Consider the following 27,183-nt stretch of genomic DNA (forward strand, 5'->3'; position numbering starts at 1 on the left):
AATTGATTTTGGAGAAAGTATCAAAGTCCAAATAAACAAGCTGAACCTGTTTGTTTCTCTGGAGGGGTTTGGGGCGGATGCATGACCATCTCTAGTAGCAGAGCTGTGGATAATTCATATTCTAATGCTGGGTACACATTGGATGATATATCACCGATATAACGTTCTGGCGCGGATCAGAATGATATATCGCCCATATTATGTACCTGCGATCGCGCACTCCGGCTAGAGAGAAGGAGGCCCAGATTGACACTGCATGCGGGCCCCCTCCTGTCTTAAGACGCCCCTAACTGGGTGACATTGTTCAGTGTGTACGACTGAACGATATATTGGTCATCTAATCAGCGTACACATAGTCTAATGTGTACCCAGCATTATATTGTTAGGTTTTTATCCTTACGAGCAGTAAATGTCAGTTGCGGTTGCTGCCCCTGGGCTGCTGTGTCATCCAAAGTGTGTAGGGGGGAGCAGGCCAGCACATATGAACATACATGTGAAGTTGTATGTAACATGTGTTGGCTTTCTTACCCGGGGATCAGAAGCTGCTGCTGCATGCATGGAAGACAAGCACACACTGCTAAGCCTATCATCAATAAGCCCGCCCCCAGACTCCTGTGAAACCAGCCAATCTGAGTTTGGGAATGGGCTTATCGATTACAAACAGGCTGAGCAGCGTCATGCGTGCCGCGGCTGCCAATCCTCGGGTAAGGAAGCCAGGACATGTTACATACAACTTCACATGTATGTTCATATGTGCTGGCCTGCTTGACTTTGGATGGCGCTGAAGCACAGGGACAGCAGCCGCCTCTGGTAAATGCAGTCCAGCTCATCTTACTTAAAAATTATCCCAAAGGACAGATAAAACATACTTTTGTACTACGGGCCAAATTCATGTTTGTATGCAATGGCTGATTATCATGCATCAGAGCGATTATCGTCAGGCTGCGCATGTGCTGAGATCGCAGTACGCATGCACAAAGGTACCGCTGTGAGCCCGTTTGCAATGAGGATTTCATGGAAAAGCGATCGACAGAAAGTATACATTGGAGGTGTCAACAGGAAGTTTATGGTGAGTGGTTGCAGGTGTGTCATGGCCGTTTTTGGCCGCGAGCTCTTACATACAAAAACATGGCAACTGTCCGCTACTATCCATAGACAAAATCCTTGGCTGCGAAGTTACCCGTATTTGCATATAGGTCGTGAATGTGTACGCAATTGCAAATCAGTTTATGATGGCTTCGGTGGGCATCTCTTAAATTCAGGTTAGTAGCTCACTTGCTAACATTAGTAGTTCCCTAGTCTAGAAAATCCTAATTGCAATTGCATTTGCGTATAAACATGAATTAGGCCCTATGTCAGAACATCCAAAAGACTCCCAAATTTCAGGGACTCTCTTAGACTCATGGACTAGTCCGTGTCTCATCCACTTCCTATTAAAACAGATGGTATAGGAGGGTTGGTGTACAGGCTGATTTCCCAATTTTTCCCCACACTTAACAGGGCTAACATCATAGAAAATTACCATGCAACCACATTTTTCAATTGGGAGCATTAAGTGAAATGACCGCATGATAACTGCATTCAGTCAAACCACTGTAAACTTACATTTTACAGCAGACAATTGTTACGCCCCATATTGTACTAGCAACACTGGGCTGTGACTAACATCACAGGAATTAGCTTTATACAGTATAGAAATTGCAGATGAAGCACAGTGGAACTTAGCGTCTGAAAAAGCCACAGCCGCTGCATTGCAGCACTCCATACGCAGATATACAAATGTCCGCACATTAAATTGATCAGTGCAGTCTGGCTATGTCATTTTTTGTCTCTTCCAGCTGTGTTATTTATGCAAATAAGAGGCACATTTTGAGACACTTGGCATGGCCCATTCGCCCAGGACTTGGCGCACTGAGAGGGACTTTTTGGCGTGACTGAAGCCACAGTGTATGAGGACACCTGTGTAGATTAATAAAAGTTGTACTGATACAGGACATGCTGGGTAATTACAGTTTAGACCAGGGGTTCTCAAACTCGGTCCTCAGGACCCCACACAGTGCATGTTTTGCAGATAACCCAGCAGGTGCACAGGTGTATTAATTACTCACTGACACATTTTAAAAGGTCCACAGGTGGAGCTAATTATTTCACTTGTGATTCTGTGAGGAGACCTGCAAAACATGCACTGTGTGGGGTCCTGAGGACCGAGTTTGAGAACCTGTGGTTTAGACTAAGGGGTATATTCAATTGGTGTTGAAAACTGCCGTCTGTCGAAAAGACGTCAGTTTTCGACTTTTTAAGGTCGAATCATTATTCGACCTATTCAGTCCTATTTGACAAGTCGTGGAATTCGACTTGTCGAAAAGCACGTGGATTGGCGGAATAGCTGCCGATCCACGTGCTTGTGTTGAAAACGGGGCCAAAACCGACAGGTTTTGGCCCCCTTTTCGACCATCTCAGTTCGACTTTAAAAAAGTAGAATGAGATGGGGACAGCAGCGCCGGAGACGGGGAGAGCCGAGGCCGGGACGGGGTGAGCAGCGCTGGAGGACAGCCGCCGCCGTAAGCGGCGGCTGTGAGAGAAAGAGAGGGAGATGGGGAGCGGTGGCGGCTGTGACAGGGGGGACGGAGCGGCAGCTGTGACAGGGGGGACCGAGCGGCGGCTGTGAGACAAGAGGGACAGGGAGAGCCGAGAGCAGCGGCTATATAGCTGCTGTAGCACTGCTCCCCCCCCCCCCCAGTGGCTCTCCACCCCCCTCCCTCCCCCCCCCCCCGCATCTCAATTCGACTTTTGTAAAAGTTGAATTGAGATGTCCATTGAATAGGCCAAGTCGGATCCATTCCGACAAATGAATGTCGGAATGGATATCCGACTTCAATTGAATATACCCCTATATATGTTGCTGTAATTTGTCTAATAAAGAAGCTTTCAAGAAACCCTTGACAAGATCAACACTATTCACTCATCATAATTAACGTCATAATTAAATTATTATTTTCAGAATATCACAGTATCACTTAAACAGGTGTTAAAATATTTACAGCTCGTTGCCCGGGTTTAAATGTGTTGGATGTGACAGTCAACATTTTAAAAATAAGTGGTAGCTTAGTTTTTTGGGGTGTCGCCAGGAGCCCTGATCACCAGCTTTTATTTCTGTTCAGTTTTATAATCACTTTTCCACTGCGAGATGGGTTAAAGTTTTCCTTCTGTTATCAATGTTGTTATTCCAAGGCTTTTGGGTACAAAATATTTTTTGTCTTTCTACCTTCATTTCTGTCAGTTATTTTAGTCCACTGATTTATGGTTATTTCAATCAGTTATTTCAGGCCATTAAAGTTTTCATCCAAATCCATCCAGTGGAAGGCCCAGCACAGGCTCACTGGGTCAAAGTTCTACCTGGTGAACACTAAGAGGAGGTCCAATCAGGACCCCAACCTCCTAATAACAGTATGTCTTCTGGGATCCATTAATACCAATCCATCCAGTGGAAGGCCCAGAACAGGCTCCCTGTGTCAAAGTTCTGTCTGGCGTACATCAACAGGAGGTCCACCCAGGACCTGAACCCTGTAGTATGTCTTTTTAGACCCAATGTTATCACTCTGAAGTTTTTCATCCAAGTCCATCCAGTGGAAGGCACAGAGGAGGCTACCTGGGTCAAAGTTCTGCCCAGGGCACACCAACTGGAGGTCCGACCGGGACCCTATCCCCCCTAAAACCTGTCCAGGATCTAACTGAACCACCTTGCGTTGGTTTCATCCCAATCGATGCAGGGGTGTCCAAATGCATTACCGGACAGACAACAAACAGACCAATTAATTTTATATATAAGAAGCAATAATGCCAGAAACTGAACATCTTTAAAGTTTAGAATGTAAGCTCTTGCGAGCAGTACCCTTTCTTATCCTATTGTTTCCTCTATTTAATATATAGTCTGAAGATTGTATTTATGTACAGTAGTTATCTGTAAATTTGCAAACTTGTCTGTAAAGTTGAGCGAAAATTAACTGACCGCAGACTAATCTACTTCTGCAACTTTGCTGAATGTTTTATCCCTTTTGTACAGTTTGACGAATCCTTCTGGCTCCATATAAAAATAATAATAATAATAATAATAATAATAATAATAAATATATATATATATATATATATATATATAAGGCAAATACCACTGACTCATCACAAAATCTCTAGAACCATAAGGACTAGGAACTTGAAATTTGGACAATAGCTTGCTTTTGTGACGTAGGCACCCACTAAGAAGGGATTTTAAAAATTCCACCCACACAGGGGTTAAAAGGGGTGGTATAATTCCCCCCTCACAGCGAACAGTTAAGACAGCCCACCCCCAGCCGGGGCTAAAAATAATGCATAGTGCTGCCGATACCAAGTCTTGGTGGGGGAGGACATAATGCTCTGTTCCTGGACTTCCTTGCCAGTGGCAGTTGCAGAGCACTCCGTTATTAAAATAGGGGAGCCAAATCAATTGCCATCCCTAAACACTGTCCAATATCGCTAATTGTGGCTCCCCTATTTGAATATTGGACTGCTCTAAAACTGCCACTGGCAAGGAAGTGCAACCTTATGGTGGTTCAGGAGATTTTGTGATGAGTCAGTGGTATTTGCCATATATATATATATATATATATAAACCAGATAAATAAGAGGCGGCACTCGGAGACTTGTAGCAAGAAGTGTATTCACAGTGACATCTACGTTTCGGGGACCAAACTCCCCTTCGTCAGGATAAAGTGACAGTGCTTCAAACAAACTTAAATAACATAACTCATTACTCACCCCATGTGCACATGGAATCAATCATCAATTCGTTACCAGCTGCACACCCGTCGGAGCCTCCGCTCAGTGCTTCCGCCCTGATCAGCATAGACCGGAAGTGACGTCGCGGGACCCCTCCGTTGTGTCCATGGTAACGCTGCGTGTTATGAAAATGTAAACATCAGTGCAAACAACAATGGCACTACAATCATATCAACGAGCAAAAAAAAAAACAATACAACAACACTTAAAAAGGATATGATTGTATATATACATATATAGATTTCAGTTTTAAGTACCTAACCAACCTATTTCCAGTCAGGAGAGAATAGTATCTTAATTATCAGAGGTTAACCTGTCACTTGAACTAAACATTGCAGAACCTCTCAGAGAGCAATAGGAGGAATGGAGAAATAGATATTTTGACTCTTAAATGCGTTAAAAGAAAGCTTGATAGTCAGAAACTGCTTATCTGCTGTGTAAAGGGTACCAACAGCTCAAGTGTTGTGCGAAAATCTTTACCTTTTTACCTCAAAGAAGGAGCCCTAAAGTGAGTGAGAAGCTAAGCAAAGAGACCTAGGGCCCTTTGGAATAGAGTCAGCCTATCCCTGCAAACCTTACATATTTAACATACAGTGGGCGGAGCTTGGCCTGTCGTCCCAGCATTTACAGCACTGAGCAGGGCAGCATCAGAGGCAGGACAGGGCAGAGAAAGAGGCAGGTTTTTCTCCTCAGTGCCAGCCTTTTGACAGCATCAATCCGGGAAAGGCCACCCCGGAGGTGCGGCCTGACAATGATCGACAGCGGTGGGTGGAGCATGTCCTGTTGTAAGTCTAATTAGTTTACCAGGAAGTCCTTCAAAATTAAAGTTATACTCATGGAAATACTTGAAATTCCGTAGCGAAGCACGGGTATGCAGCTAGTAATCCTATATAATAAAAGGCTAACGCTGCTCCTTACCTTTATGGGTGGGACTTCAAGTGTTTTGTGCGCCGGGGGCCACTAGATGGCGCCCGACTAAGCAATTCAAGTGTTGCTCAGTTCTGGAAAGCACAGCCGCCGTCGTTAACATTACTGTTATGTTGGTCTGTAAGTTTGACGGGCTGACAACTAGTAATAACAATAAGGTACAAGTATTATTTGTAATAAAAAATAAAAACATGATCTTTAAACCGAGGCCTGTTTTTTTAAACATTTACAAGTTTGAAATATAATAGTTTTTTGCTTCTGTTGTTAGGCGCCGTGGTCCGCGATGTCCTCGCGGCCCGGCGCCTAGCAACTAGGGACGCCGAGCGTGCTAGCCGCCGGGTCCCTAGCAACGCTGGGACGCCGTGCGCGCTTAGCCGCCGGCTCCCTAGCAACGCAGGGACGCCGGGCGCGCTGAGCCGCCTGGACCCTAGCAACGGGGACGCCACGGGCGGACCGCGTTCCCCGTTGCAGGGTCAATCCAGTAACACACACACACTGGTCTTCTGGGCGTGCGGCAGGGCAGCTGCACGGCATTTAGGGTAATCAGGCTCTGAACATCTGATTGGAGGACTCCTTGATAAATACCTTCTCAGTGCTTCACACTGACGCCGGTAATAGCTTCCTGCATGCTGCTTAGGTTTGCCGAACGTCTGTTCCAGTCCTGCTGTGTCCGGTCATTCCTGTCCTCAGACTTCCTGAATCTTGGAGTTGTCATCTCATCCCAAGAAGTCTCTGGTCCCCATTTGTCCGCAACCGTCGCCAGAGAATCTCGTGTGGTGTTCGTGAGTTGCGGCTCTGCCGTGTGCTGCGGCTCAGCCCGCTTAATTTTGTATTCTGTTTCGGAGCATTTGCGGAGGTTTCCGCTTCCACAAGTCCTCTCCGGAACTCGGCGGTGCCGGGTAGGAGAGTGGACAAGTGGGTATTTTGGTTGTCCTTTTCCCTGGCGGTTTTTCCGCACATATTCTAGTTTTAGGTTAGCTTGTAGCCCCTGGCTTTGTTGCTTAGTTAGAGGGCCCCTTGTTATCACCCTGTCTCGGATTTCTCTTTGTCTCCCATTAAGACCTGAGGGGGCATCAGAGTTGGGCAGACGTAATCCGCCCTTCAAACGCGGCTGCCATGGGCTCAAGCAACCATAGTCTCGCAAGAGATTTCTGACAGCACGGGCGAGACAACGGAGTTAGGGCACCAGGGGCTATTTCCGTTCCCACTCCCTATCCCAGCATTACGTTCCAGTACTCAGGTCCTTGCTATAAGATCTCCCCAGACCAGAGTGCTGGAATCATAACATCTGTGAGTTTACAAACCTATTGATGTCAGCAGTAAATATATGCTAGATTTGCTTAATTACATTTGATATACAAATAAAGGCTGATAGTATGATTCTGCATAATTAATGTTAAATATTACAGTGTTTTTTTAGCATTGCTGGCTACATTCATGTCTCGTATGTCAGTCTGATGTACAGAAGCTACGTTGTCGTTTCACGCGGCTAATTAAATCATCACTATAGTAGTGTGCCTCCAGAACAATTCATCCCAGTGGCATGTGTTTGTGGTATTCGGATGGCCATAAAATGGGAAGCACATTCTGTGAGCAAACCTGTCCTCTGAATTGCCAGTCTGCCCAATGTCCCCATGTGTGCGGCCAGACTGGCTACAGAACTGTTCATTTTTCAAGGAGCACTAAGCGGATCCGTATCTAGACATTTTGGTGCCCTGTACCAGAAAGAGTATTGCCCTCCATATTCTAAACAGGGACAGTGGACCAAAGAGGTGTGGTCTCACAGGGAAGGGGTGCTGCTACAGAATAGTACCCCCCAAATAAAATTTACACCACATTATTGCATCACAGTGGTGGGTAGGGCAAATCAACTGTGAGGGCTGGCAGGCGTAGGCAGGACGGATCCTCTATTCAGGCCAGGGAGGAGCCTTGGGCGGGGGGGATGTTGGACATGAAGGGAGTGGAAAAGGCCCCATTCCCCTATACCTGACTGTGAGGCCGAAAGGTGCTACAGAGGCAGACGCCACTGTCCCCCCCCCACACTCACTGCCACCCATTCCTCCATGCTGCTGACGCCTTCTGGTGCATCACCTTACAGCGCTATCACTGCTGCTTGCAAGGAAGTGATAGCTAATCCAACCACCCTGAATGACCCCCCTCCCTCCCCCCTTATATTCATCTCTACCACCCACATCAGTGATACAGGGGCAGATTGCTCTGTTATTACAGGACCCTGGGGGACATACGCTGTCCCTGTGTCCCCACTATCCAAGGTGCTGCTTGCTGTTTAGCATTTTGAAAGTAAATTCACATTCACGCATGAGTAGCTGTTCTATAAATAGGACTGTGATCTGTGCATAAATCATATATTAGACTTTGATATGTTTTTACATGCAGCAGTATATTTTTTTCAAGAGACAGTATATTTATTACAGGGGGCAGTATATTGAGTGGCAATAGATACGCCCATAGAATGTGTCATGCACCCTCAATGGCGCGCCTCACCTACAATCTCTCTGAAACTAGTTTTCAAAAGTATGCAAGTATGTTGTGATCTGTGTGCCAGCTCTCAGACCACATTACTTGGGACTGTGGGAGGAGAAGGAATAGATCATCCTGACGGCACACTGGCTAGTGACACTCATCCATCACATGGCAGGTACCAGAGCGGCCTCGCCGGTAGGTAATGTGGATTGGTATACTGGCCCATTCCACCATAAGAAAACCACATACCTCCCAACATGACCCTCTCCAGTAGGGACACCATGCTCTGCTTCTGGACTTTTTTCTTAATGTAAGATTGTCTACACCTGTTTTTCAACAGGTTAATGGGTAAGAAAGGTGTGTCAGCACAGGTGAGGGCAATCATAAATTAAGAGGGAAGTCCAGGAGCAGAGCATTCTGTCCCTCCTGGAGAGGGTCATGTTGGGAGGTATGAGACCAGACATTCTGTTGACCTATATTAAATGGAGAGCCTGGAGCTGGAGCTTCACCCACCCCTCAGTTAATCCAGCGATGTGTGTATTATATATATATATATATATATATATATATATATAAAGTGTGTGCGTAAACTGTAAGCCTCCAGCAAGATACACATAACAGGAGGATGATTTATCATTTCAGAAGTTTATTAGTTCATTATATGCTTAGGTAGTCACTTTATGTAAACAAAAAATAGAAACATTGGTTAACATCGGTCTCACAGCATACCTCCCAACATGACCCTCTCCAGGAGGGACAGAATGCTCTGCTCCTGGACTTCCCTCTTAATTTATGATTGCCATCGCCTGTGGTGAAACACCCTCCTTATCCATTACCTGTTCAAAACAGGTGCCGTCAATCATAAATTAAAAGAAAAATCCAGAAGCAGAACATTCTGTCCCTCCTGGAGAGGGTCATGTAGGGAGGTATGCATTTTATTTTTAAATACTGTATCTCTGGTGCTTGTTTCATTCAGGAATGGCCACTTTGATCCTTTAAAGATAACAGCTGGAATATCCAACTGCAGTATATCAGAGACTATTCAAATCCATAAAAGACTCCCTACCAAATTAGGAAAAGTGCAGTTACATACAGAAACAAACTACATGTAGTGTGAGCAATAAAAGGGAAGCTTTTCTTGTGAATTATTAGTACATTTCTTTGAGCTTCACTGCTTAACCCAATATTAGTTACATGATTTCCGAGAATGATTTCAGGTGGGCACTTCACTCCTGTACTCTAGGAGGGGTGTAGTATGTGTTGCCGGCGGTCGGGCTCCTGGCGACCAGCATACCGGCGCCAGAATCCCGACCGCCGGCATACCGATAGCTGGGCGAGTGCAAATGAGCCCCTTGCGGGCATGGTGGCGCGCTAGGACCCCCAAGAGGGAGAAGAACTGTCGGTATGCCGGCGGTCAGGATTCCGGTGCCGGTATGCTGGTCACCGGGAGCCCGACGGCCGGCAAAGTGAAGACCACCCCTAGAAATAGCATGATGATAACATGCGTAGTAAAGGAGAGATACACATGGTAATGCATTATGGGGGTCATTCCGAGTTGTTCGCTCGTTAGTTTTTTTCGCTACGGAGCGATTAGTCGCAAACTGCGCATGCGCAATGTTCGCAGTGCACCTGCGCCAAGTAAATTAGCACAAAAGTTTGGTATTTTACTCACGGCCTAACAAAGATTTTTCATCATTCTGGTGATCGGAGTGTGATTGACAGGAAGTGGGTGTTTCTGGGCGGAGACTTGACGTTTTATGGGAGTGTGCAGAAAAACGTTGGCGTTTCTGGGGAAAACGCGGGAGTGTCTGAAAAAACGGGGGAGTGTCTGGACGAACGCTGGGTGTGTTTGTGACGTCAAACCAGGAACGAAACTGACTGAACTGATCGCAGTGTAGGAGTAAGCCAGGAGCTACTCAGAAACTGCTAAGAAATTTCTATTCGCAATTCTGCTAATCTTTCGTTCGCAATTCTGCTAATCTAAGATACACTCCCAGAGGGCGGCGGCTTAGCGTGTGCAATGCTGCTAAAAGCAGCTAGCGAGCGAACAACTCGGAATGAGGGCCTATGAGTAGGTGAACTTCCTGTGGGAAGGTAGGTGGAATATTGTGTCTGAAACAATCTCTCCCAAACTAATCAAGCAGAACAAATGATGTAAGTAGAAAACTAGCCAGCAGTATCAGCTATGTCTGGAATGAAGAACAAAAGTTAAGTAAGCATATCATACATAATTCCTCTGGGCCTTTTCCATTAAACCTCTATGCAAAGGAGCTAAAGTTTAATGAATGAAACAATAGCATCAACTTATTTGAATGTTTCGGGGTCTTAGCTTCTTATGTTTTGTGTGTGTGGCTTTTTCTCCTGTAACATTTTAGCAGACCACAGGGGTTAACACATTCCCTGTATTTGTGCAGGATAATGCTTCATACACAAAACCAAAACGACTTACCGAAACAAAACAATAAAAAGTATAGGGAGGGTGCGAAAAGAGCTATGTAATTCATTACATACAGTGCTTTTATTTGCATTTCATCTGGCGCTTCCCTGGCAATCTGGGCTTTGGCGGATCAGTGTAATGACGTAAGATTGGGACGCCAAAAGTGGCAACTTTACCAACTCAGAATATGGTAGGAGGTCCCTAATACCCCTGGCTACTAAGCCAATAATATAAATAAGTAAATAATATACAACACATTTTAGACATAACTCACCCAAAAATATAACTGTAAAAAGAGCAGAATGTAAGTGATATAGCCGTGGACTGCAGAAACCAGATGGGGACAGCAGCTTCAACTGAGCCTTTGAATCAGCTGAATTAGGGGCTACTTTGGCCTTGTTTTATAGTTGGTGTATTTGGCCACCATAAGTATGTGTGTATTCGTAAAACTTGTGTAGTGTGCAGGCATCCATAAATAGTGTTGCAGACCCTTCTGCATGGAAAACTAGTACAGGAAGGGCTTACTCGCTCAAGCAAGGGTGATTTTAAGTTACAGCCATAGAAACACCAGTGTGCAGGTGTATCTCTGGTCATATGGAATACAGTCAATTCTAAATCAGGCCCTTTGTGCAAGGTTGGACTGGCCCACAGGGGTACAGGGGAAACCCCCTGTGGGCCCTACCTCCTCCTCTAGGGATCCGGTTCCAGACTGTGCACTTAAATTATACATTATACATATGTTACATTATACTGCACAGGACTATGTTGTATTCAGTACAAAGCATTGCTGTTACTAATCTGGTGCATTACCATGCAGCACTAGCAGTACGTACTACAGATATTTATCAAGGGCCCCAGACCATGCACTCTCTAATGGTTAGCCAAGCCTCTGTGGTGGCAGAACACGCCCCTTTGGAGACTGGCCACATCTCTATACACGATTCCCTACCACTGCATCCCCCCGGTGGGCCCTTTATGCCCCAATCCGACACTGCCTTTGGGTGTGGTAAGTGCTCCATTTTGCATGCCAAATTTAATAGGCTCCTGTAAGTCAGTGTGATTTTCAGGATCTGCATCACAGACGTAAAGTGGAAAAACAAGACAATCACCTCAATTCACTTATGAAGAGCAGGACTAGGTGGCACATGAGCATTTGATTATAGTTTCTTCTTTACTCCCCACATTCAGGCCCTCTCTCAGCCCTCCCATTTCCAACTCCAAATCATTTCAAGGATCAAGCCCTTCTTGGCCACTAATGCCATAAAAGCTCTTATCCATGTACTAAGCATCTCCCACCTTGACTACTGTAACCTTCACCCTTCTGACCTTCTTCACTGCTGCCTGTATCCTCTTCAATCTATCCTTAGAGATGCAGGTCTCATCTTCCTCTCTTGCAATATGGCGTTTGCCTTGCCTCCTCTGCAACCAACTTCACTAGCTCCCAATCCACCTCAGAATAAAATTCCACCTGTTCACCCTCAATTATAAATCACTTAATCACACCTTCAAAATCTACATTCCAAACCTTATCTCCGTTCACACTCTCTCCTGCTCTTTCCAACCCTCCTTCGACCACTGCCTCACCTCATCTCTGGTCAATTCCTCTTGCAACTACCTCCAAGATTTATCCGGCAGCACCCCCAACTCCTTTGGAACTCACCCTCTTGCCATGTCTGACTTTCTACCATCCTCCATAGCTTTAAGCATGCCTCTACTTATTGTTCAAACTGGACTATCCCTATCACAGTGCTCCTTTTCCCACTGAGCAGCTCTGACACTGTTTTCTCGTCCATGTGATGGGTACAGGATATAATGAGAGCTGCTGTGCCTACCCCCTGCAGATCACCATTGCCTGCTCTTACAAGCTACAGTGAGTTGAATTACCCTTCCCTGTGTTCTTGTCACTCTCAGTCCATTATTTTATTGCTTTGTTTTAATTTATGTCTTTACTGTAAAGTTTATATTTATGTTGTTTCATATTACCCTATGTACGGCACTGCGTACACTTTGTGGCACCTGTTAAATAAAAGATAATAACAATGTATGATTGTTTATATACCTTGTGAATTATATACTCCTAGATGGAGCAAACTATTTAATTAAAAGTGATTTAAGAATAACAGATTTTTGACACCTAAAACGTCCTGCAGGACCAAACAGAGAAGAGCGCCTTGAAATATACAACATTTTTAAAACCTAACAGATCATTTAAATACCTTTTTATTGCAAAATAAAATCAATATTTTGTTGCTCAGACTAAGGGGTATATGCAATTGCGGTCGAATTGCCGCAAATGTCGAAAAAACAGGGCATTTTCGACAAAAAAAAACCTGTCGAATTGGATTCGACAATGCAATACAGTACTTTTCGATAAAAAACCTGCCGTTTCAGATTTGACTTTTTGCAATTTGACATTTGTCAAATTCGACATGTCTGCAATGGTAAAAATGCGGCTTTTCGACAAAAGTATATTCAATTGAAGAATGTCGATTCGACAACAGTGCTTTTCGACAGTCATTTCGTCAATTTCATTCCGCCTCATTTTGCTGTCGTGATCTAATAAAAATTTTTAAAAACATGTTTTTTGTGTTTTTTTTTTGATTGCTAATAGCATATCTATTTATATTAGAAGGGATTATCTACTTGGTTTGTATATTTAGGAGCCACAAGTATTATTTAATATATTTTTTAAAATAATATAATTTTTTTTTTACTGACTAAAATAATATGGAGAGATCAGAGCATGTTTTTCAGTGGGAAGGGGTGGGAATGTGATAAAATTTCAGAAAAAAAATGCGTGGGGTCCCTCCTCCTAAGCATAACCAGCCTCAGGCTCTTTGAGCCGGTCCTGGTTGTAAAAATACAGGGGGAAAAATTACATGGGATCCCCCGTATTTTAACAACCAGCACCGGGCTCTGCGTCTGGTCCTGGTGCCAAAAATACGGGGGACAAAACACGTAGGGGTCCCCCGTATTTTTCATACCAGCACCGGGCTCCACTAGTCATAGAGATAATGCCACAGCCGGGGGACACTTTTATATAGGTCCCTGCGGCCCTGGCATTAAATCACTAACTAGTCACCCCTGGCCGGGGTACCCTGGAGGAGTGGGGACCCCTTAAATCAAGGGGTCCCCCCCTCCAGCCACCCAAGGGCCAGGGGTGAAGCCCGAGGCTGTCCCCCCCCCTTCCATCCAAGGGCGGCGGATGGGGGGCTGATAGCCATGTGTCAGAAAAAATAATATTTTTTTTGTAGCAGAACTACAAGTCCCAGCAAGCCTCCCCCGCAAGCTGGTACTTGGAGAACCACAAGTACCAGCATGCGGGGGGAAAACGCTGGTACCTGTAGTTCTACTACAAAAAAAATACCCAAATAAAAACAGTACACACACACCGTGACAGTATAACTTTATTACATACATGCCGACACACACATACTTACCTATGTTGACACGAAGTGTCGGTGCCCTTCTCCACGTAGAATCCACGGGGTACCTGTAAATAAAATTTCTCTTACGTCCTAGAGGATGCTGGGGACTCCAAAAGGACCATGGGGTATAGACGGGATCCGCAGGAGCTTGGGCACACTAAAAAGACTTAAAACTGGGTGTGAACTGGCTCCTCCCTCTATGCCCCTCCTCCAGACCTCAGTTAGACTTTGTGCCCAGGAGTGACTGGATGCACACTAGGGGAGCTCTACTGAGTTTCTCTAGAAAAATACTTTTGTTAGGTTTTTTATTTTCAGGGAGCCCTGCTGGCTACAGGCTCCCTGCAGCGTGGGAGTGAGGGGAGAGAAGCAGACCTACTTCTGTGAGTTTCAAGGCTCTGCTTCTCGGCTACTGGACACCATTAGCTCCAGAGGGTTCGATCACTTGGTGCGCCTAGCTGCTTGTTCCCGGAGCCACGCCGCCACCCCCTCACAGAAGCCAGAAGGTAGAAGTCTGGTGAGTATGAGAAGATCAGAAGACTTCAGGACGACAGAAGACTTCAGTGACGGAAGGTAAAGCACAGCGGTAACGCTGTGCTCCATGCTCCCACACACATATCATATCACCAACGGTTGTCACTGGGTGCAGGGGGGGGGGGGGGGGGGCGCCCTGGGAGGCATGTTACTGAAGTTTTGTAAGGGCGGCATATGATTGTGGGTGCCGAGGCACCTTTTACAGACCCCCGCCGGCATTTTACATGAGTTTGAATTTGGCGGGCCGAAGCCGCCGGGAAGGGGGCGGAGCTTCGGTCCGCGGCTCACACGCGCCATTTTCTTCCTGCACCAGACGGAGGGAGAGACGCTGCCAGGACCTCCACGCTGATTTCAAGTAAAGGGGCATCTCCAGAGGGGAGCCGCAGTGGGGTACCAGTCTTTTTGATACTAAGGCAGCGCTGGGTACATATATTCGTGTACCAATATACAGGCGCTGGGGTGTGAGCTGGCATACTCCCTCTGTCTCCTCTTCTGGGCTGCATTGTGGGCCTGTCACCTTGCTGGGACGGTTCTGTGTGGGTTGTGTGTCGGTACTACGTGTCGACATGTCGGAGCCTGAATGTTATTCACCAGAGGAAGTTATGGGAGGTGAGGTTGCGGGGCTAGATGTAGCACTGTCGACGCAGCCGACTCCTGATTTACTAGCACTCCTTAATACAATAAATTCCTAGGTAGCTTCTTTATCTAAGAGGTTAGATAAGTCTGAGTCACAGACGCAGGTGTGGAAAAAGTCCATGGAGGAGGCTTTATCTCAGGTACAGACCCAATCCGGGTCCCATAAGAGGCCTTTTACTCAGGTGGGGGATACGGATACCGACACGGACTCTGATTCCGAGGTCGATTTCACTGAGGCTGCGTTACATCCACGTGTAGTTAAGAGTATTCAGTACATGATTGTGGCTATAAAGGATGTTTTGCTAATTTCTGATGAACCTGCGGTACAGGAAACAAGGATTTGCTTGTTCAAGGGAAAGAAACCTGAGGTGAAGTTTCCCCCCTCTCATGAAATGAATACTCTTTGTGAAAAGGCTTGGGAGTCGCCGGATAAGAAATGGCAGATTCCCAAGAGGATTTATATGGCGTATCCTTTCCCCTCTGATGACAGGGAAAAATGGGAGACATCTCCAACTGTTGATAAAGCTCTATCCCGTTTGTCTAAGAAGGTGGCGCTTCCGACTCCTGACACGGCAGCTCTCAAGGATCCGGCGGATCGCAAGTTGGAGACGTGTCTGAAGTCCATTTTCGCTAATACGGGTGCATTGCTCAGACCTGCTGTGGCGTCGGTATGGGTGAGTAGTGCTATTGCTAAATGGGCTGAGAATTTAGCTAGTGACATGGATACTCTTGATAAAGATAATGTCCTTCTAACTCTCGGTTATATTAAGGACGCTGCGGATTACCTAAAGGACGCGGCAAGGGACGTCTGTCTCTTAGGATCAAGGACCAATGCCATGTCGATATCTGCCAGGAGGGCCTTGTGGATCCATCAATGGAATGCTGATGCCGACTCCAAGAGGTCTATGGAAGCTCTACCCTTTAAAGGTACTGTCTTGTTTGGGGACGGCCTGGCGGACCTAGTCTCGACCGCGACTGCGGGTAAGTCCTCTTTTCTTCCTTATGTTCCCACACAACAGAAAAAGGCACCACATCAACAAATGTAGTCCTTTCGTCACAACAAATACAGGCGTGGGAAAGGTTCATCTTTCCTCGCCTCAAAGGGTAGAGGACGGGGAAGAAAACTTCCTGCAGCCTCAGGCGCACAGCACCAGAAGTCCTCCCCGGCTGCTACCAAGTCCACCGCATGACGCTGGGGCTTCCCTGGGGGAGTCCGGACCGGTGGGGGGCCGTCTTCAGGTATTCAGCCAGGTCTGGATTCAATCAGACCTGGATCCTTGGGTGTTAGAAATCGTGTCTCAAGGATACAAACTGGAGTTTCAGGAGATGCATTACCAGTGGTTCTTCCGGACAGGGAGGTGGTCCGGGCGGCGATTCAAAAATTGTGTCTACAGAAGGTCATTGTTCCCGTCCCTCCGTCCCAGCGGGGGGAGGGGTTCTACTCGAGCCTCTTTGTGGTACCGAAACCGGACGGTTCGGTCAGACCAATTCTAAATCTAAAATCCCTCAATCCATACTTGAAAGTCTTCAAGTTCAAGATGGAATCGCTTCGAGCGGTGATTGCCAGCCTGGAGGGGGGGGGGGATTTTATGGCGTCAGTCGACATAAAGGATGCCTACTTACATGTGCCGATATATCCTCCACATCAGGCTTTCCTCAGGTTTGCGATACAGGATTCTCATTACCAATTTCAGACGTTGCCGTTTGGGCTTTCCACGGCTCCGAGGATTTTCACCAAGGTCATGGCAGAAATGATGGTTCTTCTTCGCAAACAAGGGGTTTCAATTATCCTGTACTTGGACGATCTCCTGATAAGGCGAGGTCCAAGGAACGGTTGCTGAGAAGTGTAGAGTTGTCACTATCGGTTCTGCGACAGCACGGTTGGGTGCTCAATTTGCCGAAATCCCAGTTGATTCCGACCACTCGGCTTCCTTTTCTGGGCATGATTCTGGACACGGAGTTACAGAAGGTATTCCTTCCAGAAAAGGCTCGGGAACTGCAGACGATGGTCAGAGAACTTCTGAAGCCGACGAGTGTGTCGATCCATTATTGTACTCGGGTTCTGGGGAAGATGGTTGCGGCGTACAAAGCCATTCCATTTGGCAGATTTCACGCCCGCGTGTTTCAGTGGGACTTGCTGAGCAAATGGTCCGGATCTCATCTACACATTCACCGGAAGATAAGTCTATCTCCCAGAGCCAGAACTTCTCTCCTGTGGTGGCTACAAGCTCATCACCTCCTGGGGGGACGCCGATTCGGTATCCAGGATTGGGTACTTCTGACGACAGATGCAAGTCTCCGGGGCTGGGGCGCAGTCACCCAAGGAAGAAATTTCCAGGGAAAATGGTCGTTCCAGGAAGCCTGTCTCCACATAAATATTCTCGAGTTAAGAGCCATTTACAACGGCCTGCTCCAAGCAAGAAGTTTTCTTCAGGATCAACCGGTCCTGGTACAGTCAGACAACATCACAGCGGTGGCCCATATAAACCGGCAAGGCGGAACGAGGAGCAGAGCGGCAATGGCGGATGCCACAAAGATCCTTCGCTGGGCGGAACAACACGTCAGCGCACTGTCAGCAGTTTTCCTACCGGGGGCGGACAACTGGGAAGCGGATTTCCTCAGCAGACACGACCTCCATCCGGTAGAGTGGGCTCTGCACCAAGAGGTATTTGCAGAAGTGACAAGACGCTGGGGAATTCCGTTGATAGACATGATGGCGTCTCGGCTCAACAAGAAGCTCCCGAGGTATTGTTCCAGGTCAAGGGACCCACAAGCCACTGCAGTGGAAGCCCTGGTGTCTCCGTGGGTCTTCCAGTCGGTGTATGTGTTCCCTCCACTTCCTCTCATTCCAAAGGTGCTGGGGATTATTCGTCGAGCAAGGGTTCAGGCGATTCTCGTCGTTCCAGACTGGCCAAGAAGGGCCTGGTACCCGGATCTTCAGGACTTGCTGGTGGAAGATCCTTGGCCGCTTCCTCTAAGAGAGGATCTGTTGTTGCAGGGTCCATGCATGTTTCCAGACTTACCGAGGCTGCATTTGACGGCATGGAGGTTGAGCGCCAGATCTTAGCTCGTAAGGGTATTCCCAGGGAAGTCATTCCAACTCTCATTAAGGCTAGGAAAGAGGTTACGGCGAAACACTATCACCGTATCTGGAGGAAGTATGTTTCCTGGTGTGAGATTAAAAAGGCTCCTGCGGAGGATTTTCACTTGGGTCGTTTTCTACACTTTTTACAGGCGGGCGTAGATGCAGGCCTGAAATTGGGTTTGATCAAAGTGCAAATTTCGGCTTTGTCTATTTTCTTTCAAAAAGAGTTAGCTGCCCTCCCAGAGGTTCAGACCTTTGTGAAGGGTGTGATGCATATCAATCCGCCGTTTGTACCTCCTGTAGCTCCATGGGACCTCGATGTCGTCTTACGGTTTCTCATGTCTTCCTGGTTTGAACCTTTGCGTAAGGTTGAGTTGAAATTTCTCACTTGGAAGGTCGTTATGCTTTTGGCGCTGGCGTCTGCCAGGCGAGTGTCGGAATTGGCAGCTTTATCACATAAGAGCCCGTACTTGATTTTTCATTCGGATAGGGCGGAATTGAGGACTCGTCAACAATTTCTACCGAAGGTGGTTTCTTCATTTCATATTAGCCAACCTATTGTGGTTCCGGTATCTACGGAAGAGGTGGCGATTCCAAAATCTCTGGATGTTGTAAGAGAGTTAAAAGTATATGTTTCTAGGACAGCTGTTACTAGGAAAACTGAAGCGTTGTTTGTTTTGGATGCGGCCAACAAGATTGGTCATCCCGCTTCAAAACAGACTATGGCACGCTGGATTTGTAGTACGATCCAGCAGGCTCATTTTTCGGTAGGACTGCCGGTGCCGAAATCGGTTAAAGCCCATTCTACCAGGAAAATGGGCTCATCTTGGGCGGCTGCCCGAGGTGTCTCGGCGCTACAGCTTTGCCGAGCAGCTACTTGGTCGGGTTCGAACACTTTTGCTAAGTTCTATAAGTTTGATACCCTGGCCGATGAGGACCTGGCGTTTGCTCAGTCGGTGCTGCAGAGTCGTCCGCACTCTCCCGCCCGTTCTGGAGCTTTGGTATAATCCCCATGGTCCTTTTGGAGTCCCCAGCATCCTCTAGGACGTAAGAGAAAACAGGATTTTGGTACTCACCGTTAAATCCTTTTCTCCTAGTCCGTAGAGGATGCTGGGCGCCCGTCCTAGTGCGGACTATTACTTGCAGTGTGTTTTCTTACTGGTTAAGTTAGTTTGTACACGAGTTGTGTATTGGTTTGTTGCAGCTGGTTGCTGGAGTTTTATGCATACTGTTATCTGGTTTGGCGTTATTCCGGTTGTACGGTATGTTTATGGTGTGGGCTGGTAGTTTGGTAGCCCTTAGTTAAAACAAAAATCTTTCCTTGTACTGTCCGTCTCTCCTGGGCACAGTTCCTATAACTGAGGTCTGGAGGAGGGGCATAGAGGGAGGAGCCAGTTCACACCCAGTTTTAAGTCTTTTTAGTGTGCCCAAGCTCCTGCGGATCCCGTCTATACCCCATGGTCCTTTTGGAGTCCCCAGCATCCTCTACGGACTAGGAGAAAAGGATTTAACGGTGAGTACCAAAATCCTGTTTATACTCACAACAATCCGGGGTAGATCGGTCCTCTTCTTAGTTTGTAATCCACGTACTTGGCAAAATAAAAAAACGGAAACCACGGACCACGCACTGCCGGGACCCCCCGTGACTGCTGTCAAAGAGGGTCCCTTCAGCCAATCAGGGAGCGCCACGTCGTGCCACTCTCCTGATTGGCTGTGCACGTCTGACCGCGAGGTTATGTGGGGTCACCTGCTGACCGCAAAGTTCCCACCATTGGATACAATGGAGCGCCTATGCGCTACAGTGTATCTCGAGTGCGCCGCCTGACAGCTCAGACGCGCACAGCCAATCAGGAGAGTGCCACGACGTGGCGCTCCCTGATTGGCTAAAGGGACCCTCTTTGACAGCAGTCACGGAGGGTCCCGGCAGTCGGGGAAAGTGGTCCCATGTGTAAACATGGGACCCCTTTCAGTGCGTGGTCCGTGGTTTCCGTTTTTTTTTTTTTTTTTTTGCCAAGTACGTGGATTCCAAACTAAGAAGAGGACCGATCTACACTGGATTGTTGTGAGTATAATTTTATTTACAGGCACCCCGTGGATTCTACGTGGAGAAGGGGACCAACACTTCGTGTCAACATAGGTAAGTATGTGTGTATGTCGGTGTGCATGTATGTAATAAAGTTATACTGTCACGGTGTGTGTGTACTGTTTTTATTTGGGTATTTTTTTGTAGTAGAACTACAGGTACCAGCGGGACCGTTTCCCCCCCGCATGCTGGTACTTGTGGTTCTCAGAGTACCAGCTTGCGGGGGAGGCTTGCTGGGACTTGTAGTTCTGCTACAAAAAACAATATTCTTTTTTTTTACACAAGGCTATCAGCCCCCCTACCGCCACCCTTGGATGGGGGGGGGACAAACTCGGGCTTCACCCCTGGCCCTTGGGTGGCTGGAGGGGGGGGGGGGAGGGGCCCGGCCAGGGGTGACTAGATAGTGATTTAATGCCAGGGCCGCAGGGACCTATATAAAAGTGTCCCCCGGCTGTGGCATTATCTCTCTGACTAGTGGAGCCCGGTGCTGGTGTGAAAAATACGGGGGACCCCTACGTGTTATGTCCCTCGTATTTTTGGCACCAGGACCGGACGCAGAGCTCAGTGCGGGTTGTTAAAATACCGGGGATACCATGTCATTTCCCCCCCCCCCCGCCCCGTATTTTTACAACCAGGACCGGCTCAAAGAGCCTGATGCTGGTTATGCTTAGGTTATGCCACGCAATTTTTTTCACGATTTTTTGAACACTTTTGTGCCGTCCATGAAGTCGAATCCAGGACGCACACTATCGTCAATTGGTCCGTTTTTCGACAGCGGGACTGTCGAATCCGTTTTTTATTGAATATGTCGAATTCGGGTCCCGGTGGCCGGGTTTCGACTGACGAATTGTGTTGAATCCAAAAACGGTCGAATTCATATACCCCATAATCTTTTGCATGGTTAAACCTATAATGCAGTAGCAAGCACTGCCCCACATCTCCAATCCACCAACGCATTTACCACTTTTGTACCATCAAAGTAAATTTACTATTTACTATAAAATGTTTGTGATGTCAAAATTGCACTTATTATCCCTATTTTATGTAAATAAGATCACGGATTCTGACATAATTTCTAGTGACTAAGGCTAATTTGGTTAACAGAGGCTGTTCTCACCAATAGGGCGGGATGTACTAAAGGCTAAAATGTGATAAAAGCACTGAATTTTTCATGTATACCAAGCTCCGCAATGTATTGCTTGGCTCCGGTGGGTAATGCCATCTTTGGGCGGAATTATCCGACATAAGACTTCTTTTCGCAACTCCCCTGAGAGGGATCCAGTCGGATCCTTCCCAGCTTCCCCCCACGGCCGCCTCATCAGGGCTCCCTGGTCCTAAACCCGGAAGTTCTTCTATTGCAAAGGACAGCTCTCATCGGGAGATTAAATGCAATGCTTAGTACATCCAGCCCATTTGAAAACGAATTAATATGTTGTAAAGTGCCTAAATGTGCAGTAACCCACTGCAACAAACTAGACTTCTGTTATGATTACACTCCGTAGGTTTATAGGCGGTTCCTTGTGACGCTCATGCAATTACCCACTGCCCAGCAGTCTCCTAGCCTCCTGCAATGCTAGGCTTCTCCTATAGCAGCCGCCTTTCCAGGATGATTTAGGTCCACCCCGTACACAGTTGCCCCCAGGGTTTACGTATGGACAAGGCGACTATCGGAGGCTGGGCAGGGGTAAATGCAGTACGGTGAGATGTTCACCTGACACAACCTTACTACTATGCTAAGGCACAGACTGAGGAGTAAATTCTTAACACAATCAATATGTACATGCAACAATGCACATGATGTAATAAGCAACTTAATTAAATATTAATGCAACAATGCAGAAGGTGGATACAATAAAGAAATGTAGGCAAGACAGTGCCTGTGTGGAAACTCCACACCAAAACCTGAATATAAGGCTAACTGGATCAGATCAGGAAATCAGGCAGGCAGGGTCTCAGAATCACGGGGAATTTCACAGGCTGAGAAGTTCTCACATGAGCTGACAGGTTCTCACAAAAGCAAGAACCATCACCAGCCAATTGGGAGAGGCCAGGAAGGGAATATAAATGGTGCTGCACCAATCAGAACCCAGTAGTCTCAATAAACTCTATGCAGCTGAGATAATAAATGAAAGGACTGCACGTCCACAAGTCACTGCCAGACTAGTTGCCCACCAATCGGGAACGTTGCCTACATCTAGCGTCCCGGTTGCTAGGCGCTCGGCGGCTCCAAGTCCCCCCTGTGGTAGCGTTGCTAGGCGCAGGGAGGGACCCGGAAGCGCTGGCTGACGGAGGAAGTGCAGTGTCCCGGTCACCTGGCAACGGCCAGGACCTGCCTATGCCACAGGATGGCGGTCATTAGGTTGACATGAGTTAGGTCGACATACATTGGGTCGACATTTGGTCGACATAATCTCTAGGTCGACATGTATTAGGTTGACATGGAAAAAGGTCGACATGAGTTTTTCACAATTTTTTTATTTTTTGACCGTTTTCACACTTAACGATCCACGTGGACTACAATTGGGAACGGTAACCTATGTTGAGCGCAGTGGTAGCGGAGCAAGGCACCTTGCCCGAAGCTGAGACACGGTGCACTAATTGGGGTTCCCAGTCACTTTACGAAGAAAACGACACCAAAAAAAGTAAAAAAACTCACGTCAACCTATTTCCATGTCGACCTAATGACCATGTTGACCTAGTGATCATGTCAACCCAGTGATCATGTCAACCAAACGTGGTCGACCCAATGTATGTCAACCTAACTCATGTTGACCTAATGAACCACACCCCCACCACGAATTGCGTTGCGGCTGATGATAACTACAGATACCATTTTTTCTTAACACAGCTTAGAGAAAACTGATACAGTTTAGGGGTCACGTTGGGTGTCAGTATATTACCAGTCCATGGAATAATGTGTCCATATCAGTCCCATAGCAAGTGATCCTTGCAGTAACACTGGCTGTTGGTGTTCCTTCGCTAGCCCAAATTTGCAAGTTCTTATACTGATCCGGACAGATGTTGACATATTAAAGACAGACGCCACAGTCGTCCAAAACTTAAATGTGTGTCACAGAGATATTACCCCTCAGCCTCCTCAGAAGGGGGTACGGTCGTTAGGTCGACACAGCTTAGGTTGACAGTCATTAGGTCGACAGGTCAAAATGTCGACATGATTTTTTCACATTGTTTTCATTTTTTGGACTTTTTACAATTGGGAACGGTAACCTTGCCTAAAGCATGGCGAGCGAAGCGATCCATGCGAGGGGACGCGGTGCACTAATTGGGGTTCCCCTGTGACTTTACGAAGAAAACGGCACCAGAAAAAGTCCAAAAACTCATGTCAACCTTTTCACCTGTTGACCTAGTACATGTCGACCTAATGTCCATGTCGACCTTCAGTGGTCGACCTAATGACTGTTGACCCAACGATCCATACCCATCAGAAGCAATGTGTGAGGAAGCTGAGAGGTAATACCCCAGTGAAGGGACTGGATGGATTCCTTGGACTGGTAATGTAATAACAACTAATTACTGGTTTGTCTGACCACACACAGGAAACTTACTAAGCTTTTTACACCAAGTTAATAATGCAAGCAAGACTATATTGAAATCATCTTACAAATATTAGTTTAGTCCTTTTCATAAATTCACCCACTCAAGACACTGGTGTGGAAGCAGCTGCTGCACAGCAATAAATAATATTGAAGCAGTCATTAAGTAGAAATTGTTTCTGTTACCTAAAGCACAAAAGCACACCCAGCGCACCCTAATAATGAATAGCGATCAGACGTTAATAACCCTTGAAATTATTCTTTTGGATTTATCAAAACAATTTCTCGCCCGTTAAACAGAAAATAAGAAGGCCCTAGCTGGTGAATTTATAAACAGGGTCTGAGACGCCTTCTAATCTACATTCAGCCTGCGATGCCTTCAGTACAATCGTCTTATCCCTTCATCTGAAATGTTCTACTTCATAGTGGGAATTCTTTAGTGTTATATGTAGCAATAACTAAATCTACAATCGCAACATTTTAACTGGTTCTTGTAACCTGTTAACTCTGGACCTTATTCAGCTTCAGATGCAGTTTTGCTAATTTAGCAAAACTGCAACTGTTAGCACTTGCATGCAGCGGGCTTCCCAGCATAGGGCAAAGCCACCCAGCATGCTAATGGCTGCCAGCAATGCATCACAGACCCCACAAAACAAGAGAAGCCCACTGCCTGCACAGCTATCTTGCCCATTGCAGTGCCCACACGTGACGTCACACGGTCGCACCGAAAATGGGACAGACCCGCCTGCATTACCGTCACCCCCCCCCCCCCAATGCCGCGCAGCTTCCGCACAAACGCCTCTGCCTGTCATACAGGCAGAGGCATTCGAATCACTGCGATGCAATCACATTTGCCGGCCCGCACACACGCAGAACTGGCCCTGTTCATGCGCACTGGCCCCATTTTCGGCTTAATGCGATGACATCGCATTAGCTAATGAAGCTGAATAAGGCCCTCTATCGTTATGTCATAGAGATAAATAATTATTGTTGGAAAAAATTTTATTGATTGGAAATTTATTGCATGTAAGCTTCATCCTCTAATCACCCATACATCAATATTTTTTTATATCCTATTTTTTTTTTTGTGAATATTTACTTTGTACGTACCATTTGGATTAATGTTTTTTATTTACAGTATGTACATTTTGATTAGTACCATATGAACACAGGTTCAAGTTAGCAAAAGAGAAATACTTTTTCCCTATTCTTCCTAAAGCTACTTTAAGACAATTAGAGAAATGTTCGTTCTCAGACAAAAAATAGTAATTGTGTCTCCCAAATATACAGACCAAACATATCTATATAAGGCATGATGGACACATAGGGGGTAATTCAGACTTGATCATAGATGTGCTACATTTATCACATCTACGATCACTTTCACAGACATTCGAGGGGACACCCAGCAGAGGGTTAGTCCACCCCGCATGTCTGGCTCTGCAACCCCCCCCCCCCTCCTTCCCCCGCACAGGTGCAAAAGTGATGCTTTTGTACCTGAATAGTAGCTCCCTACCAACGCAGCTCCTGCGCGCTGGCCGGGATCTACCAGTCACTCTCCGGATCGCAGCGACTGCATGTGACGTCGCGCAGCTGCCGCGGCCCGCACTCCGCATGGTCCGGGGATGCCTGCGTTGCCTGGACTGCGCCCCCAAAACAGCGGCCCAAGGGTCTGGTACACTTGTAAGGGGCTCAGACTGTCAAGAGGACTGGATATTGATGATCCTATCCAACACCACTCGGTGTTACATTGTACCATCCATTTGTCTGCAATCCCGAAGTCTATGTACTCAGTGGGTTTATGGCCTCCAGTAAAATGGCTACCATTTGTACATCTCAGTCTTTAATAGAGACAAACTTCATACTTGCCTTCTCTCATACACATTGCGCAAGAAATCCGATTTTTTCGGGTAGTCCCTCGCCCCTACATAAGAGTGGGTGCAGGGGACTGTCCGAATCTCACCCGCATCCCACCCGCTTCCTTGTTAAGTGAGCAGGATGAGATCATACAGAGAATTTACATCGCCATATTGCGGGGACGGGGCTAAATGGTGCAAATCTGCATAATTTAGGCCCACCCCTAACAGAGACCCATGAATTACTGCAATTTTGGGCGGAGCCTAGTGATCTGACAGTCCTTGCCACGCCACCTGAAGTGGCATGCAGTGAGACTCCAGATAGGAGACTTTCAATGTAGGCAAGTATGACACACTGTAAGGTGGAAGTTAGCTCATCTGACACTGATGTGCTCAATACTTTATTTAGCAATGGTCCCTCAGCAGCATGAACAAGCGTGGAGTTCTGCTTATATTCCGCACTTTACTGGCAGAGTAATATTCTTGCATACCCGTTGCTATCCTCCTCCTCCTCAGTCTCTGCTCTATGTGAGTCTGGCAGTGTTTTTGTCTGTGTCTCACGTTTATTTGTGGCATGGGAGAGTATAGGGATGCAGAGGGTTATGCTGGGTACACACTGGCCAATATATTGGCCGTTCTATTGAACTGCCGATATATCGCTGGCAGGTCAGACAGTGTGTATGAGCGATATGTCTGTGAACGCTGTCGTCTATAGATATATCTGCGGATCAATTGAGTGTATACCCAGCAGTAGGGGGATCTGTGCCCCACAATTTGTTATGGCAACCTAGCACCTGAGATACTTTTGTTTGTTTTTTTGTTTTTAATCAATTTTGGATAGTACCGTACAAGATGTTGCTATGGGTAGATTTTTGGTGAATGGTGAAGTTTTTGATGTGGATAAACAGTTACATTTATGGGTTGCCCTATAGGTGTTTTTCTATCATTGATTATTTAATTGCTCATATTTAATCACTGGGGCACAGCCATTCATTTACTGAAAGTTCATTAAGAATTAGGAGTTCTGTATGTATTTCTATATTCTTCACTTGTTATTTGTATTGATCAAGAAACCATGAGTGATTCTATCATTTTGATGTCCCAAGAATAGGGTGATAATCAAGGGCGCTGAGAGGGAGCGGCAAGGGACGACCGTGGGGGGCTCAGGAGAGCTGTTGAGGGGAACAAATGTCTTTGTATTTTGCAAATTCTTTTTTTTTTTGGAGGGGCATGTAAGCTCCTTCCAGGTTTCCAGATATGACCACACACCCCTCTGTACCTAGGCCCAGTAGATGACTTAATAGTCCTACTCCTAATGTTATGTATACTAAGGAGTCTATGGGCCAG

The 27,183-nt window shown here is 46.6% G+C and overlaps 1 protein-coding gene across 5 annotated transcripts in view; it reads right to left on the reverse strand.

Moving 5' to 3' along the window:
• Positions 1-27,183, reverse strand: part of PRKAG2 (protein kinase AMP-activated non-catalytic subunit gamma 2) — a 656,600-nt gene that overhangs the window by 222,174 nt on the left and 407,243 nt on the right. The gene's annotated exons all lie outside the window — the stretch shown is intronic.

This window comes from Pseudophryne corroboree, chromosome 5 (genome assembly GCF_028390025.1).
Source record: "Pseudophryne corroboree isolate aPseCor3 chromosome 5, aPseCor3.hap2, whole genome shotgun sequence".
NCBI lineage: Eukaryota > Metazoa > Chordata > Amphibia > Anura > Myobatrachidae > Pseudophryne > Pseudophryne corroboree.